At 40.5% G+C, this 17084-nt stretch overlaps 1 pseudogene; it reads left to right on the top strand.

The window, feature by feature from the left end:
- Nucleotides 1-15113: 15113 nt before the first annotated feature.
- Nucleotides 15114-16653, top strand: LOC127493178 (very long chain fatty acid elongase 5-like; annotated as a pseudogene).
- Nucleotides 16654-17084: the final 431 nt, after the last annotated feature.

The raw sequence follows: 17084 nt of genomic DNA, 5'->3' as shown, positions 1-17084 counted from the left end.
GTTTTCTAATATATTTGGAAGTCAAATTGCTTAATGCCTTCTGCTTTAAGTATTTTTGTCAAGATTGCTTTGGTTTTTTTGTGTTTAAATATGAATTTCAGAATATTTTTCTAGCTCTATGAATAATGTTTCTGATAGTTTGACAAGATTTTACTGACTCTGTAAATTACTTTGTGTAATGCGGATGTTATGATAATGATTCTTGCAATCCAGCAATATGGAATGTCTTTCCACTTTCTGCATCCTCCACAATTTTTTCATTAATGTTTTATAGTTTTCATCCTAAATGACCAAAGATAGCAGTACTGGCAAAGATTTGGAGAAATAGGAATGCTTATATACTGTCATTAGGAATGCAAATTGGTACAGTCCTTATGTAAAATGATAAAATGATTCCTCATCTATAGAGGTTTTTTAACTCTTTGGTTAAATTTATTCCTAGGTATTCTTTAAAGCTATTGTAAATCATTTGCTTTCTTGATTTTTTTGTCATTTAATTCACTATTGGCATATAGCAGTGCAATTGACTGTTGTATTTTTATTTATGCAAATTTGATGAATTTGTTTCTTAGTTCTAACAGTTTCAGTAGAGTCCTAGGGTTTTTCTATACATACAATCATGCCCTCTGTGACAGTTTAACTCCTTCCTTTCTGATTTCAATGTCCATCTTTTTTCCTTTCACTTGTCTGATTGCTCAGGGTAGGACTTTCAGTACTATGCTGGATAAAAGTAGTAAAAGTGGGCATCTTGTTATGTTCCAGATCTTATAAAATGTTCAGATCTTCCCTTTTCTGTATGATTATCTGTGTTGAGGTAGTTCCTTCTATACAGAATTTGTTCTGCTTTTATTATGGATACTGAATTTTATCAAATGCCTGTTCTGCATCTGTTGAAATGATCATATGATTTTCACATTTCATTCTGTTGACATGATGTAATATATTTATTGATTTGCATATGTGGAACCAATGCTTGCATCCCAGGATTGAATCTCACTTGATTATAGCGTGTAATCTTTTTCAAGCCACGTTGGCTTGGTTTGCTTGAATCTTGTTAAGGATTTTTGCAATTATATTCATCAATATTATTATCCTATAGTTTTCTTTTTTGTTGTGTCTTTTCTTGGTTTGGTATCAGGGTAATTGTTGTCTCAAAGAATAAGTCTGGAAGAATTTCCTCCTGTTCTATATATTGAAATCATTTAAGGCCAGCGCTGCGGCTCGCTAGGCTAATCCTCCGCCTTGTGGCGCCGGCACACCGGGTTCTAGTCCCGGTCGGGGCAACGGATTCTGTCCCGGTTGCCCCTCTTCCAGGCCAGCTCTCTGCTGTGGCCAGGGAGTGCAGTGGAGGATGGCCCAGGTACTTGGGCCCTGCACCCCATGGGAGACCAGGATAAGTGCCTGGCTCCTGTCATCAGATCAGCGTGGTGCGCCGGCCGCGGCGGCCATTGGAGGGTGAACCAACGGCAAAGGAAGACCTTTCTTTCTGTCTCTGTCTCTCTCACTGTCCACACTGCCTGTCAAAAAAAAAAAAAAAAGATATATTGAAATCATTTAAGAAAAACAGGTATTTGCTCTTTAAATGCTTGCTAGAATTAACGGTGGAGCATCTAGTCTTGGACTATTTTTCAATGGGAGAATTTTTGCTGCTGATTCCAACTTGTTACTCATTATCAGTCTGCATAGGTTTTTCTATTTCTTTATGATTCAAACTTGGTGTGGTGTATGTGTTGAGGAATTTGTCCTTTTCTTCTAGTTTTTTTTTAACCCCTTCAGCATTCTCGATTCCCTGTAGAACTCTGAAACTTACTTGTTTAGACTTTTTTTTTTTTTTTTTGACAGGCAGAATGGACAGTGAGAGAGAGAGAGACAGAGAGAAAGGTCTTCTTTTTCTGTTGGTTCACCCCGCAATGGCCACTGTGGCCAGCGCACTGCGCTGATCCGAAGCCAGGAGCCAGGTGTTTCTCCTGGTGTCCCATGTGGATGCAGGGCCCAAGGACTTGGGCCATCCTCCACTGCACCCCCAGGCCACAGCAGAGAGCTGGACTGGAAGAGGAGCAACTGGGACAGAATCCAGTGACCCGACCGGGACTAGAACCTGGTGTGCCAGCACCTTGTTTAGACTTTTAATGCTATCTCAATGTTCTCATAAGCTTTCATTCCCATTCATACTTTTTTCTTTTATCTCCTTCCACTGTATATTTTCAAATAGTCTTTCTCTGATATTCTTGATTCTTCCATTTCTTCTATTATTTTATTTACGCCTTTAAAAAAAATTTATTGAGCTATTAAGAGGTAGAACTACAGAGAGAGGGAGAGACAAAGAGAAAAGTCTTCTATGCACTGGTTCACTCCCCAAATGCCCTCAATGGCCAATGCCAGGCTAATCTGAAGCCAGGAGCCAGGAGCTTCTTCCACGTTTCCCACCTGGGTGCAGGGTCCCAAACACTTGGGCCATCCTCCACTACTTCCTCAGGCCATAGCAGAGAGCTGGATCAAAAGAGGAGCTGTCAGGACTTGAACCAGTGCACATATGGGATGCCTTCAATCAATTAAACTTTGTGTTATTGTGCTTTACAGCTCAATGACTTCTAAAAATTCTTATTAGTAGAAAGATAACAGATTTCAAGTATTTAATAGAATTACTTTTTTAAATTTTTTTTAAAGAATTATTTATTTACTTGAGGTAGAGTTACAGACAGAGAAAGGGAAAGACAGAGAAGGATCTTTCATTGACTGGTTTATGCCCCAAATGGCTGCAATAGCTGGAACTGGGCCAATCCAAAGCCAGGATCCAGGAGCTTCTTCCGGGTTTCCCATGCGGGTGCAAGGGCCCAAGCACTTGGGCCATCTTTCACTGCTTTTGTAGCCTGTCCCAGCCTGGGTTGTTGATTGCAGTTATCCATTGAGCGAACCAATGGATGGAATATTTCTCTCTCCCTTTCTCTCTGTAACTCTGAGTTTCAAGTAAATGAACAAATCTTTTGAAAAGGAATGGTGAGGCCTGTGAATGCTCTAGCAGGAGGATTTTGTATTTCCTAACACTAAGTTATGGTTCTGAGAAAATGGAAAATATAATAATCCATTTTTGAAAATGAGGACACATCATTTATATAGCCTAAATGCCGTTCCCTCAAAGGAAAGCCTGACTACAGAGGCACATGGCAACAGCAGCAAATGTCTTGGCTCGCTTTGAAGATGCAATTTGTAAAATGAAATCCTGTGGGGAAGGATATATGAGAAAAAGGGCAGCATGCTGTATTTATTCATTTCTGTATGGCCCACCCTCAGCTGACTGGGACTCTCAGTAGGCCTTAGGTGGTGTGAAGAGTGAGGACAATTGTGTTCACCATGGTCTCCAATATCTATAGTGTGTGTGTGTGTGTGTGTGTGTGCATGCGTGTGCTTTGGGTAAGCTCAAAGCTTTCTCTTTCCTTATTCTAATTCCCAGAAAGGTGCTAAAATGAAGTGCTCAGTGAAATAATGAGAGGTATGCTTTCTTTTTGTTCCTTCTAATCAGGCTGATGGGACATTATGGTATCTCCTAGTTATAAAACCCAACCAATGAGACCTCATCAACATCAGAATGAGAGAAACAGGAAATGAAATTGGTCGGTTACACTGCTCAGCTCTTTGGTTTAGAATAGCTTTTTTGTCTGGGTCCACATTGGTTTTCCCTCTAGCACAAGAGGGAAAGAACAACAGTGATCAGATCAACACTTGTATATGGACACATTGCTTGTCGGCTTCTTTCTGTGTCGGGTGCTGAAGGGAAAATCCGTGCTTTGGAGGCACTACGAGTTTCTGCTGGAATTCTTCAAACACCAAGCACAATGCCCAGTGTCTGATACAAGAGGCAATCCATTCTCTAGAATTTGGTAAGTACTCAGTAAAAATCTGGTGACTGATGAATGAGTGGTAAACTTTTTATGGGGGAACCCTTATGCTGGATTAAATGGTTGGACAAAGATTTGGGAATTTGGGCTTTTATACAATTAAAATCTCTGTCAGATACAATTGAGGTTAATCATTGAAAATCTATAGCATTAATAACTATGGTTATAACATAACTCTATAAACCTGGTTTGATGGCCAATCAAATAATTCTCACAAATATTACTATTCCCAGCAAGTCAAATCCAATCTCACTTAACATTTATTTTTGTATGACCATGACAAATTCCAACTTAGTCCAGGACACTTTGACCCTCTCCAGGTGCTGTTAGAGGTAGTGCGATTGATTTTAACTTTTCTCATTTATCTGATATTCTTGAGACATCTTGGACTGACCAAGTCTAAGATGAGAAGTTCTGTGCTTTATTTGCTTAATAGCTGCCAATGCAGCAAATTATGAAGAATTCTTATATGGTTTGTACCCTCAAGAGCTCCAGATTTGGTGGGGAAATGAGTAGGACAAATACAATGTTATCAATGTTTTATTTAAAGTGTTCCTCAAAGATTCTCAACTCTAGGCATTCCATCATAAAACTCCAAAACTGAAATATGAGTTCTCCAGTGGCATAGATTATAATTGGCAGTGTATTTCAATATCCAGTATAGCCCCTGGCTTATAGTAAAAGCTCAGTAATTGATTCTTTAATGAATGAGTAGAGAAATTATAGGTAGCAAACTTAGTAGGATAATGCCATAATAAAGAAAAGTAAGATATATGGTATCAGTAATTAGTAACTGTGCAAGGTTACAAAATACTATTTTGTCATAAATCCAACATAAAATAATGTCAGTTATCCACTATAGCTGATTAAATAGAACCAGAAGATTCCTACTCTCAAACGACTCAACCCAAATTTTTCTAGAGTATCCTATGACAAACATAACTGAAATATTAGTAATGCACAAAATGTATTTGTAGTTCCTTTTTAAAACAGCTTTGATAGAGTTGAGGAACCAAATTATTTTTATGTATATATTTTTTCAAGATTATTTTCTAAAATTTGGATCAAATTATAATATCTGTTCATTTTTATGGAGTACAGTCTATTATCTCAACATGTGTAAACAGCATAAACCAATCAAAGCAGTCAACTAGACTTTTCATTTCTTTTTTTTTTTAATGATTTGTTTGAAGGGCAGAGTTACTTAGAGCTAGAGAAAGACAGACAAAAGCCTTCCATCTGTTGATTCAGTTCCCAAATGGCCATGATGGTTGGGGCTGGGCTAAGCCAAAACTAGGAGCCAGGACTTTCATTTGAGTCTCACACATGGGTGGCAGGACCCCAAGGACTGCCATCTTCCACTGCTTTTTCCGAGGCCATTAGCTGGGGACTGGATCAGAAGTGGAGCAGCAGGGACTGGAACTGTCTCCTGTACAGGATGTTCATGTCACAGGTAGGTAACAGCTTAACCTACTACACAATAGCACTGACCCTTTTTTATTTCTTTTTAAGTTTTTTTATTTGCCTATTTTGTTTGAAAAGCAGTGAGACAAAGAGAAACACACACAGAAATATAGAGATAGAGAGCTCATATCCATCAGTTTACTCCCAAATGTCTGGGGTCCAGTAATTCAATCCCTCCTCTCACATGGGTGGTAAGGATCCAATCACTTGAGTCATCACCTGTTGCCTCCCAGAGTGTACCTGGATAAGGAGCTGGAATCGGGAGCAGAGCCAAGATTTTAGCCCAGGCAATCCAAGTGGACCTTACCAGCTGCCCCAAGTGCCCCCTACCCCATTTCCTTATGTGTGTTTGGAGCCTATAAGCTCTACTCTTCTAGTTTCTTATACAGTATTTAATACATTACTGTGAACAGTTGTCAGTCCACTCTGCTATGGAGCACTAGACTTGCTACTTCTGTGTTTGGTATCCAAATTACTTTTTAAAAAAGATTTATCTACTTATTTGTAAGTCAGTGTCACACACACCCACAGCTCCCCACCTACACACACATTCAGAGAGAGAGAGAGAGAGAGAGAGAGAGAGAGAGAGAATCGATCTTCTATCCACTAGTTCACTCCCCAGATGGCTGCAATAGCCAGGGCTGAGCCAGGGGCCTCATCCAGTCTCCCTCGTGGGTATCAGGGACCCAAACACTTGCACCATCCTCAGTTGCTTTTTCCATGCCACTAGCAAGCCTGAAAGGAAGTGGAACAGCCAGGACATGAACCAGCACCCATATGGGATGACAGTATCAGAGGTAGTGGCTTTATGCTACAGCATCACAGCGCCAGCCCCTCCACCTAGCTACTTTTAATTTATTTGATTTTTGTAATATTGAAATATATTTACTTTTGGGAAATTAATGTTTGGATTTTTTATTACATGCATATTTATTTTTAGGACTATTTTTCACTTATCTATTGCGCTGTGCAAGATGTTGTTGTAATGTGCCTGTCAAGCACAAGCACTGAAGTTAATATTTTGTAGGAAACTTGAACTCAACAGGAAAAACTTACAAAGACACATTTCTTCTATCTTTATTTAGCAAGTTTTGTTTACAACAAGTAATTAGAACATTAGAATTTTCTAATTAAATGTTTCTTAATCATCCAGTTCCAGGTGGTAGCCATCATTTTCAGCAGAAGCCTAACATGTAAGTCACTCTATTGGTACAGAATGCTTTCCCTTTCAAAGATGGAGCACAAATAATTTTTAAAGCAATTCTGCTAGAACCCAGCCTCTTCCTGGCTGTGACACAGAGCCTTTTGGTAAGTGCTTGGACATCCTGCAAAGTGGGGATAGATCTCTTCACTTACTTTGCAGATAATGTTTAAAGGTTGCAGATCTGGTTCCCTTTGTCCTAAGGTTCTGGGATTTTCAGACGGTTTAGTGATAAAGACTGTTTCCTCCAGAAACTCCCATAAGCATGGAATGGAAACTGGCTTTTTGACAAAACCATTTTCCAGGAAAACGTGCTGACCCTCTTGTATGTTGCTTTCAGAATTCCTTCCCTAAAATGTTCCTGGCACAGTCAGTTCATGGCATAGCTACTTGCTTTATCAGCTCAGGGGGTTACAAGTGACAGAAAAGGTAGTTTTACTTTTTATAAAGAAGATGTGCACTGATGCAGACTAACTGCACATACAGTAAGAAATGTTTCTATATTTCTAGTGTAGAACTCAAAGCAGAGGACTGATGCAATCTGCCAGGTACCTAATGAGACATTGGCAAAGTTCAAAGGTTGTGAAACATTGGTAAGAAATCATGAAATAATTGATCAAAACAAACATGGAAAGATGAGAGCTTTTAAGAGACAACTAAGAGCAGTGCAAATGAAGAAAACACTTCTAAAACCAGTTTTATATGAATTTCAATTTCTTTTAGAAACAACTGATTGCTGGATGGGAGACAGCACCTGTGGTGAGTGTGCATCCCGGAAAGTGGGATTGTTTCTATTTATTTCTTTGTGGATAGTTTAAAAATTAATAAATTAGAGTTTAGAATTATTAAAAAGTAATTACGGGCCGGTGCCGCGGCTCAATAGGCTAATCCTCCACCTAGCGGCGCCGGCACACCGGGTTCTAGTCCTGGTTGGGGCGCCGGATTCTGTCCCGGTTGCCCCTCTTCCAGGCCAGCTCTCTGCTGTGGCCAGGGAGTGCAGTGGAGGATGGCCCAAGTGCTTGGGCCCTGCACCTGCATGGGAGACCAGGAGAAGCACCTGGCTCCTGGCTTCGGATCAGTGCGGTGTGCCGGCTGCAGCGCACTGGCTGCGGTGGCCATTGGAGGGTGAACCAACGGCAAAAGGAAGACCTTTCTCTCTGTCTCTCTCTCTCACTGTCCACTCTGCCTGTACAAAAAAAAAAAAAAAAAAAAAAAAAAACAACTAATTACTATTGCACAGTAGTAGGTTCAATGAATTCTGCTTATGGATCATGTCCATTTGCAAGCAATAAATGATTTTTTTAAAATTTTTATTTATTTATTTATTTTTTGACAGGCAGAGTGGACAGTGAGAGAGAGAGACAGAGAGAAAGGTCTTCCTTTGCCGTTGGTTCACCCTCCAATGGCCGCCGCGGCCGGCGCGCTGCGGCCGGCGCACCGCGCTGATCCGATGGCAGGAGCCAGGTGCTTCTCCTGGTCTCCCATGGGGTGCAGGGCCCAAGCACTTGGGCCATCCTCCACTGCACTCCCTGGCCACAGCAGAGAGCTGGCCTGGAAGAGGGGCAACTGGGACAGAATCCGGTGCCCCGACCGGGACTAGAACCTGGTGTGCTGGCGCCGCAAGGCGGAGAATTAGCCTAGTGAGCCACGGCGCCGGCCAATAAATGATTTTTAGAATGTAAGTCTTAAAAAGATAAAACTTAGGGATTTCCTTGATTCTTTAATTCATTAATTTATTCTTCTGGCCATTCATTAATATGATGCTTACTTATGATGCTTACTCTGTGCTAGAGTAACAGTCCCACGTACTGGAGAATTCGCTGAAAGCAAACAGGAAAGCCTACATTCTTTTTTCCCCACAAGCAAATTAATGCATAAATATGTAGTGGGGAATCTTCAACACATCCATGTAAATGCATATAATAAAAATTTGCATGTATTTAAAAATTTTTACACTCAGCCAAACCTATCTTTTAATTCCAGTTTTCTAAAAAAAACTTAACTAACCTTGTACACACTCACATATGTATTTTCATATACTGATAACCTATGAAGAAAAATTAAGCTAGTAGATGGGTTAGAAAGAGATGGAGAAGGAGCTGTGTTAGAATTTGCTGGTTAGTGGTTCAGAGACAAGGAAGAAGAGCAATTATAGAAGGCAGTAAGACAGTGGATAGGTCAGAATTATTTTCTATAGGATGGGGAGGACTGGGGGAGGAGCAGGATTTCAGAGGGGGGCAGGAAATGTGTTGGGAATTCAGAAGTTCTTGTTTGGTGTGCTAAGTTGGAAATGCCTATTAGGTAATTTTTTTAAAAATATTTATTTATTTATTTGAATGTCAGAGTTACACAGAGATAGAAGGAGAGGCAGAGAGAGAGAGAAAGAAAGAGAAGTCTTCTATCCACTGATTCAGTTGGCTGCAATGGCTAGAGCTGTACTGATCCAAAGCCAGGAGCCAGGAACTTCTTCTGGGTCTCCCACGTGGGTGCAGGGGCCCAAGGACTTGGGTCATCTTGTACTGCTTTCTCAGGTCATAGCAGAGAGCTGGATCAGAATTGGATCAGCCAGGTCTCAAACCAGCGCCCCATGGGTTGCCAGCACTGCAGGTGGCGGTTTTACCTGCTATAACACAGCACTGGCCCCTAGGTATTCAAACTGAGTTGTTGAATTGGCAGTTGTAGAGCAAGCCTAGAACTCTGGGAAAGTTGGGATTTAATTTATAGTTTGGAGACTTGAAGATATCAATGACATTTGAAAACACAGAACTGTATATGATTTTTGGAAGTGAGAGAAATATAAATGGAAAAGGCTAAGGACTGATCCCAGCACAACTCTGTCACGTGAAGTTCAAGCAGAGAATAGAAACTAGGAATTCGTAGCCAGTGTGGTAGGAAGAGAATGAGAGTATGTGGCGGTGTGCAAGCTGAGTGTCCGAAGAAGCCAGCAGCTCTCTGTAGTAAGTGAGATTGAAATGAGTGAGAAATGACTTACATTTGGCTAAAAGGAATATAAACTAATTCAGGAAGAAGGAACACATGACAAATAATGAAGGAAAAACCACTTATATAATAATTGGACATTAGGTCCTTCCATATTTCTGTTGAAACCTAACTTTGGAACATTATCTTCATGGTTTAAACATTGAAAAGAGGTATCTACCTCAATGGAACCCAAAGGGAACTTTCTTTCATGACGTGAGAAGCAATTGTATTCAAGGTCAACAGAAACTTTGGTTCAGTGTCCATAATTTCAAATTTTTGATTTCCACCTTCCCCCACATCTAGTCATACAGCAAGCAGGTATACAGGTATGTGTATTATTGCACCATGAAGCGTGTCAGTGTGCATCAGATCTGCAAGCCTCTCTCTATGTCAGCTGCCAACATCTTTCTTCAATCTGGTATCATCCCTCGCCTTGGTGAGTGCGGCTATTTCCATGTGAGTTCATTGCAGAAGCAGCCACCAAGACGAGTCCAAGTACAAGAGATTTATTAGAAGAAGTATCTGTGAGGGGTAAGTGGAAAGAGAACCTAAGTACATTATGTAGAGCTTTCAGACTTGAAACCTGTGCAAAACTCTTAGATCAGAAGGTTCAAAGAAAGTTTTGTCCAGGATGGCCCCAGTCAAAGCTACTCATTAGAGGAGTCTCATATCTCAAACAACGGTCAAGCACTGATGGAATTCATTCAGTAGTCCTAACCACAAGGGGTGCTGTGCAGACAGATTATGTACTACAGGAGGGGACCCCCAAATGTTTTCAGGCCTTTCTCTCAAAAGGCCATGTCATAACTTTTAGATTTTGCAGACCAAGAGGAAAAATTGAAGATATTATGGGTAAACTTACATTAAGATTGCCAAATCTAACATTCTTTAGTACAAATACATTCCATGTAATAGTTGAGAAGTACTTTTAAAATTTGTTATCAACAATTTAAATTTAAGTCAGCATCTTATATTTTTATTGAAAAAAAAAATGGCAATCCAATTTATGTAATCATTTGAAAAAGCCTTAGAAAATGGGTGTCTAGCCAGTTTGGGGCCGTGGCTGTGTTTGCTGACCCCTGATTACTATATCACTCAGAGTCCAGTTCTAGGAAATAAATTCCACTTGCATAAAAGGATATAACTTAGGAATCTCAGTGTTCGTGAAATTGTTCGAAGAACTGGAGAAGTACCATTACACTGGACCTTCAGGGATGAGCCTCTGCCCAACATGCCAGACTGGTCTGCCAGGGACATTGCTGTTCCTGTCTCTGGCTCCAGTACGTTTCATCTCTACCTCTGGGAGTTCTCCAAGAACATACCATACCATCTTACCTCGGACAGGGAAATTGGAAACCTCTACCAGAACTTCTGGTTTCAGAGCCACACAGTGTCTGCTAATGAGTACCAGCCAGTTAGATCTCAAGGCCTTTGCCTCTCTATTGACTTCAGTTCTGAGCCCATGCATGTGCCTTGGATTGGCAGCCACACCCAGAACAGAAGTGGCAAGGAGTGTGAGACACAGAGCTTTCAGTTTTCCAGCTTCTGCAACATATGGAAAACTGACTAAGGGAAGGATTAAGTGCTTTGTAATGCAAACATTTCTGTCTGCTGTCTTCCTCCTTCACAGCCTTCTCTTAGTTTTATTACCTCCCGGGCTGGCACTGAGCATCTCTGACAGTATTCTCAGGTCTGCCATGCTGTCCTAATGAATATTAACGTTCTGTGTATTCTAGATCCTCCTAATTCCTTTTGCCTTTATTTTTTGTTAGGAAAGAGCCAAGGCCTTTGTTCCTGGTGGTTTTGTTTACTGTCTCTGGTAATTCCCTAAATCTTGTGACTTTTATACTTCACCAGTATGACTCCAAACTTTCAATTTAAATTCTTTAAGCATACTATTCTTTCTCAATCCAATGCAAATAGAGCATAGAGACATGGCTCCAGACACAAAGCTGAATTCAAGCAAAACGATTTAAATGAAAAATTCAAATGAAACATAAGATTGCTATGCATGAGTTACACTTGACATAGCTGATTTGTTAATGACAACCATTCATAGAGACTTTGGGGAGAATTTGGACTAAGTCTGAAATTACTCCCTTTCTCACAATATCTCCACACAAAGCACGCACTGAATTCTCTTTCTGTTCTTTTTCAAGGGCAGGCTGTTTCTTCTCCCGCTTGGACTGATCTTTGATCCCACACTCTGCATTGCAGTTCTGCCTGTTTGCTTCACACCTTACATCAGCAATGAAGTGCATTTATTCCTCCCTCTCTCTGGTACCTTCCTCTCCCCTGCAAGCATGCTCAGTTCTCCCTGAGTATGAATAAATCTTTTGATTCTGCACCTCTTTAATTATTACCTATTCTTCTCATTTTCTTCATGAAAGGTCTTAGCAGTGTCTACATTTATGGCTTCTACTTCCTACCTTTCTCTCTTTATTCTTCTGCAACCTTGCTTCTATTCCCAATAACCACCTGAAAATGCTCCCATGAAGGGTGCCATTCACTCTCTTAATAAACAACCAAAGGTCCATTCTCACATTTCTTTCATATTTTTAAAAAACTGTTAGTAGCTGCTAATACCCTTAACTCCATTTTAAATATCTCCTTCTTTGACCTCCATGATACTGCATTGTCTTATTTCAGTCTATCATATAAATGACTATTTTTGATTCCTTACTCTTTAGTTAATCTGTGAATTTATTCCAGTTTTTTGTGCTTATTTTTTAAATGACTACATCATTTGCAAAAAAAGTAATTTAAACTCTGTAATCACAGAAAAGAACCTGATTCCCGTCCTACTTCTTACATTGCTTGCTTGCCTCATATTGTGGAAAGTTTATGCTATCTATAGTCTCTTAATTATCTTGCATATTAACTCCTTGTCCATGATTTTCACAATTTCTCTCCTCCTTGAAACTCATTCTCTGCTTTGGCTCCATGACCAGTCATATACATGTCATGTTGCTATCTTCCAATGGGTCCTTTTGGTCCTTTTTTGTTCCATTTTCCCCTTCCTGTTCCTGAACATGGATTTTTCTAGCTACACAATTCTTTTAGTGCTCTGTCATTTTGTCTTTGGTAGCTCATACATGTCTTCACTTTTGATCCTCACATGACCCTTAAATTGGCATCTCTAGATCATTCTAAATTCTTCCATCACAGTTGCTTGGATGGGCACAGGTTTTGTGCTGGAATATGGGTCAGGGTGGGAGCTGTGCTCAGAGAAGCCAACTGTTATAGGGTCTCTGAACCCACATGAGTTTCTGGTTGTTTCCTTGAGTCCTTCAAGGAGAGTTGAATCAAGCTGGGAATGATAAAAATCATTGCCAAGATTTAGGAGTAAGAGTGGAAATAAGAGACTCTAGAAAAAAAAAAAGAATTGAATGGGGGTTTTAAATAAAATGATCAATGAAAACCCAGAATAATTTCTGCAGATGGTTCTGGAGAGTCCATGGGACATCTCAGATAGCAGGTGCTTTGCAGTTGTGTCAGATTCACTGAAAATGCAGGTCCCAGGCAGTTAAGTCCCAAACTCTCACCTGTCCTTCCTATCTGTCCTGCAAAGATTCTACTCTGGAAACTATTTTTTTTTTTAACTTTCAGTGACACTGACATCCTATTATCAACATCATCCAGAACCTTTGGTGTTTCTTTGACTTCTCTTTTAATTCATAAGTTATTTTATTTTATTTATTTATTTTTAAACTTTTATTTAATGAATATAAATTTCCAAAGTACAGAATATGGATTACAATGGCTTCCCCCCCATAACGTCCCTGCCACCCGCAACCCTCCCCTTTCTCACTCCCTCTCCCCTTCCATTCACATCAAGATTCATTTTCAATTCTCTTTATATACAGAAGATCAGTTTAGCATACATTATGTAAAGATTTCAACACTTTGCTCCCACACAGAAACATAAAGTGAAAAATACTGTTTAAGTACTAGTTATAGCATTAAATCTCAATGTACAGCACACTAAGGACAAAGATCCTACATGAGAAGTAAGTGCACAGTGACTCCTGTTGTTGACTTAACAAATTGACACTCTTGTTTATGGCCTCAGTAATCACCCTAGGCTCTTGTCATGAGCTGCCAAGGCTATGGAAGCCCCCTGAGTTCACTGACTCTTATCATATTTAGACAAGGCCATGGTCAAAGTGGAAGTTCTCTCCTCCCTTCAGAGAAAGGTACCTCCTTCTTTGATGACCCATTCTTTCCACTGGGATCTCACTCGTGGAGATCTTTCATTTAGGTGTTTTGTTTTTTTTTTTTTTTTTTTTTTTTTTTTTTTTTTTTTTTGCCAGAGTGTCTTGGCTTTCCATGCCTGAAATACTCTCATGGGCTTTTCAGCTGGATCCGCATGCCTTAAGGGCTGATTCTGAGGCCAGAGTGCTGTTAGGACATCTGCCATTCTATGGGTCTGCTGTGTATCTCACTTCCCATGTTGGATCATTCTCTCCCTTTTTGATTCTATCAGCTAGTATTTGCAGACACTATTCTTGTTTTTGTGACGCCTTTGGTTCTTAGTCCTATCATTGTGATCAATTGTGAACAGAAATTGATCACCGGGACTAGTGAGATGGCATTGGTACATGCCACCTTGATGGGATTGAATTGGAATCCCCTGGTATGTTTCTAACTCTACCATTTGAGGTAAGTCAGCTTGAGCATGTCCCGAATTGCACATCTCTTCCCTCTCTTATTCCCACTCTTATATTTAACAGTGATCACTTTTCAGTTAAGTTTCAGCACTTAAGAAGAATTGTGTATTGATTACAGTCTTCAACCAAAATTATTAAATAGAACAAACAAAAAAATACTAAGAGGGATAACATATTAAGCTGCTCATCAACAGTCAGGGTGAGGGCTGATCAAGTCACTGTTTCTCATAGTGTTCATTTCACTTTAACAGGTTTCCTTTTTGGTGCTAAGTTAGTTGTCACCTATCAAGGAGAACAAGTGGTATTTGTCCCTTTGGGATTGGCTTATTTCACTCAGCATAATGTTTTCCAAATTCCTAATAGGGATCACTTTTCAGTTAAAATTTAAACACCTAAGAATAATTGTGTGTTAACTCATCAGCTTCTAGATCTTATCAACTCTTTGGAGGTATTTCTTTGTTTGTGTTTTGTTGTTTTTGTTTTTTAGCCTGGACGTGTCATTGGCTTTCTAATCCATCTGCTTCTGAATACTGTGTGAGCTACAACAATAATTAGAGTCCACACCAACTACTTGCTTCTGAAGCATGAAATAAATATGGTTAATAGTTGAATGGTGAGAGTGGTTTAGGAATGTGTGTCCTCTTGGTTATCTTTTGGTGTATTCCCTGAGGTTACTTTGCTAGTGCACCCACATGTTAGCATCAGGCTGTTGGTCTGTAGCCCACTTAGATACTCTTTGCAGCCTTGACTTTTACATGCCACCATCTATAACTCTGAGAAGGAAATCCTCACCATGGGTGCCTTCCTCCTGCATCCTCCTCTGTTGGAGCTGGTTGTAGGTGCTCCTGCTGTCGCCATTACCTTGTTTCTTCTCGAAGTTGCTTGAGCCAAAGTTTTAAAATGGAAAACATTTATGCATCACTTGGCACACACTGTAAGATATTGTAAGGCCTCCAAGATACTAGAGTGAGAGGATGATTTCTTCTGGACAATTATATGTCTAATTTATTTGCTCTGTCATATATTTACAATTTGTGTGGCTTGGGCCAAAATACATGAAGAATAGACAACTATTCTCTTGCTGTTGTAGTTCAGTGGTATATAGCCTTGGACTGGCATTGGTGCCTCTATATGTGTTCTGTAGGTTGGTGAGAGGAGTGAGGGAAGGCAAATACAACCTTTTCTGTCAAAGCACACACAGGCTGGTCTTTGTCCTCTGGCGGTATCTGCCTCTCCACACTCACAGAACTCCTGGGTGTCTTCTCCACTCTGGGACCAGATCACAGTCATGCATATCTACCACTGCATTTCCACACTACACATCTGGTGGCTTATGATGAGCTGGCCACCGTGGCCACCCTTATTTTGGTGCCACGCTTTTTTTTTTTTTTTTTGGCAGGCAAAGTAGACAGTGAGAAAGAGAGAGACAGAAAGAAAGGTCTTCCTTTCACTCCACAGTGGCCACTGTGGCTGGCACCCTGCGGATGGTGCACCGTGTAGATCCAAAGCCAGGGACCAGGTGCTTCTCCTGGTCTCCCATGTGGGTGCAGGGCCCAAGGACCTGGGCCATCCTCCACTGCACTCCTGGGCCACAACAGAAAGCTGGACTGGAAGAGGAGCAACCAGGACAGAATCCGGCGCCCCGACCAACCGGGACTAGAACCCGGTGTGCCGGCGCCGCAGGTGGAGGATTAGCCTATTGAGCCGCGGCACCGGCTTGGTGCCACACTTAACAACTTCATCCATGTCCTAACGTATTCATACTATGGCCTGTGGTCTGTCTCTTGAATGTTTTTGTTCCTATGGAGGAAGAAATGCATCACTAAGGAGCAGCTGCTACTGTTTGTGCAGATGGTCATCCAGACCAGCTGCGAGGTCATCTGGTCCTCCGGTCCCTCTTGCTTGCTTGTGTTTCCAGAGCAGATACATGATTTCCCAGATTATTACCTTCACAAATTTTCCTGTTTAGACTTACAACAGTAGAAGGCATATCAGAGAAAGACCACTTGAAAGACCACCAGAATAGGTGTGTGACTGCTATGAATGGACACACCAACGAATTTTCTTCCTTGGAAACCAATGTGAAACTGCAGAAGCAATGGAATTATGGAAAACTCTAAACCATACCACTTGATTATAAACACAATGTGAGTTGTGTCCTGATACTCATTAACAGCTGCTGTAACACGTCACAATACTGTGAGTCAGAAGGCCAAAACTCTTAGAAAATGTATACAGATTATACAAGAAAGAAGGTTTCTAACATTTCTGGGGTCTCATTGACCCCCGTGTTAGACTATGAAGAAGGGGTTTTAGTGTAGTAACCTTCACTACTATTGCCTGAATAATTATAATACAGTAGATGTTGAATTCATAATTCAAAAACACTGTAATCCAAAATTATTTTGACTACAAATAATGTCTATGATTATAAATGTAAATTTGTACAGTCTTATTTCTCTCTCTCTGTCATTCTGCCTTTCAAATAAATAAATACATATTTAAAAAATTATAAAAGCAAGAAAACTATACAGAAGGGGTGAGCATTGTGGTGCAGCAGGTTAAGCCACTGCTTAGGATGCCACATCCCACACCAAAGTTCCAGTTTGAGTCCTGGCTCCTCTACTTCTGATCCGGCTCCCTGATAGTGCATCCTGGGAGGTGTCAATGATGGCAAAGTTCTGGGTCCCTGTCAGCCAAGTAGGAGACCCAGATGGAGTTCTGTGCTCCTGGCTTTGACCCAGCCTAGCCCTGGCTGTTGTGGGCATTTCAAAGTAGACCAATGGATGGAAGGGCCTCTCTCTCTCTGTCTCACAAGCAAAAATAAATATTTTAAAAATTAAATAGTCACATAATGATAAAACTGGGAAA

This window comes from Oryctolagus cuniculus, chromosome 5, assembly GCF_964237555.1.
Source record: "Oryctolagus cuniculus chromosome 5, mOryCun1.1, whole genome shotgun sequence".
NCBI lineage: Eukaryota > Metazoa > Chordata > Mammalia > Lagomorpha > Leporidae > Oryctolagus > Oryctolagus cuniculus.
Note: the sequence above shows the minus strand (reverse complement) of the source record. Positions and strands in the feature narration are given on the sequence as shown.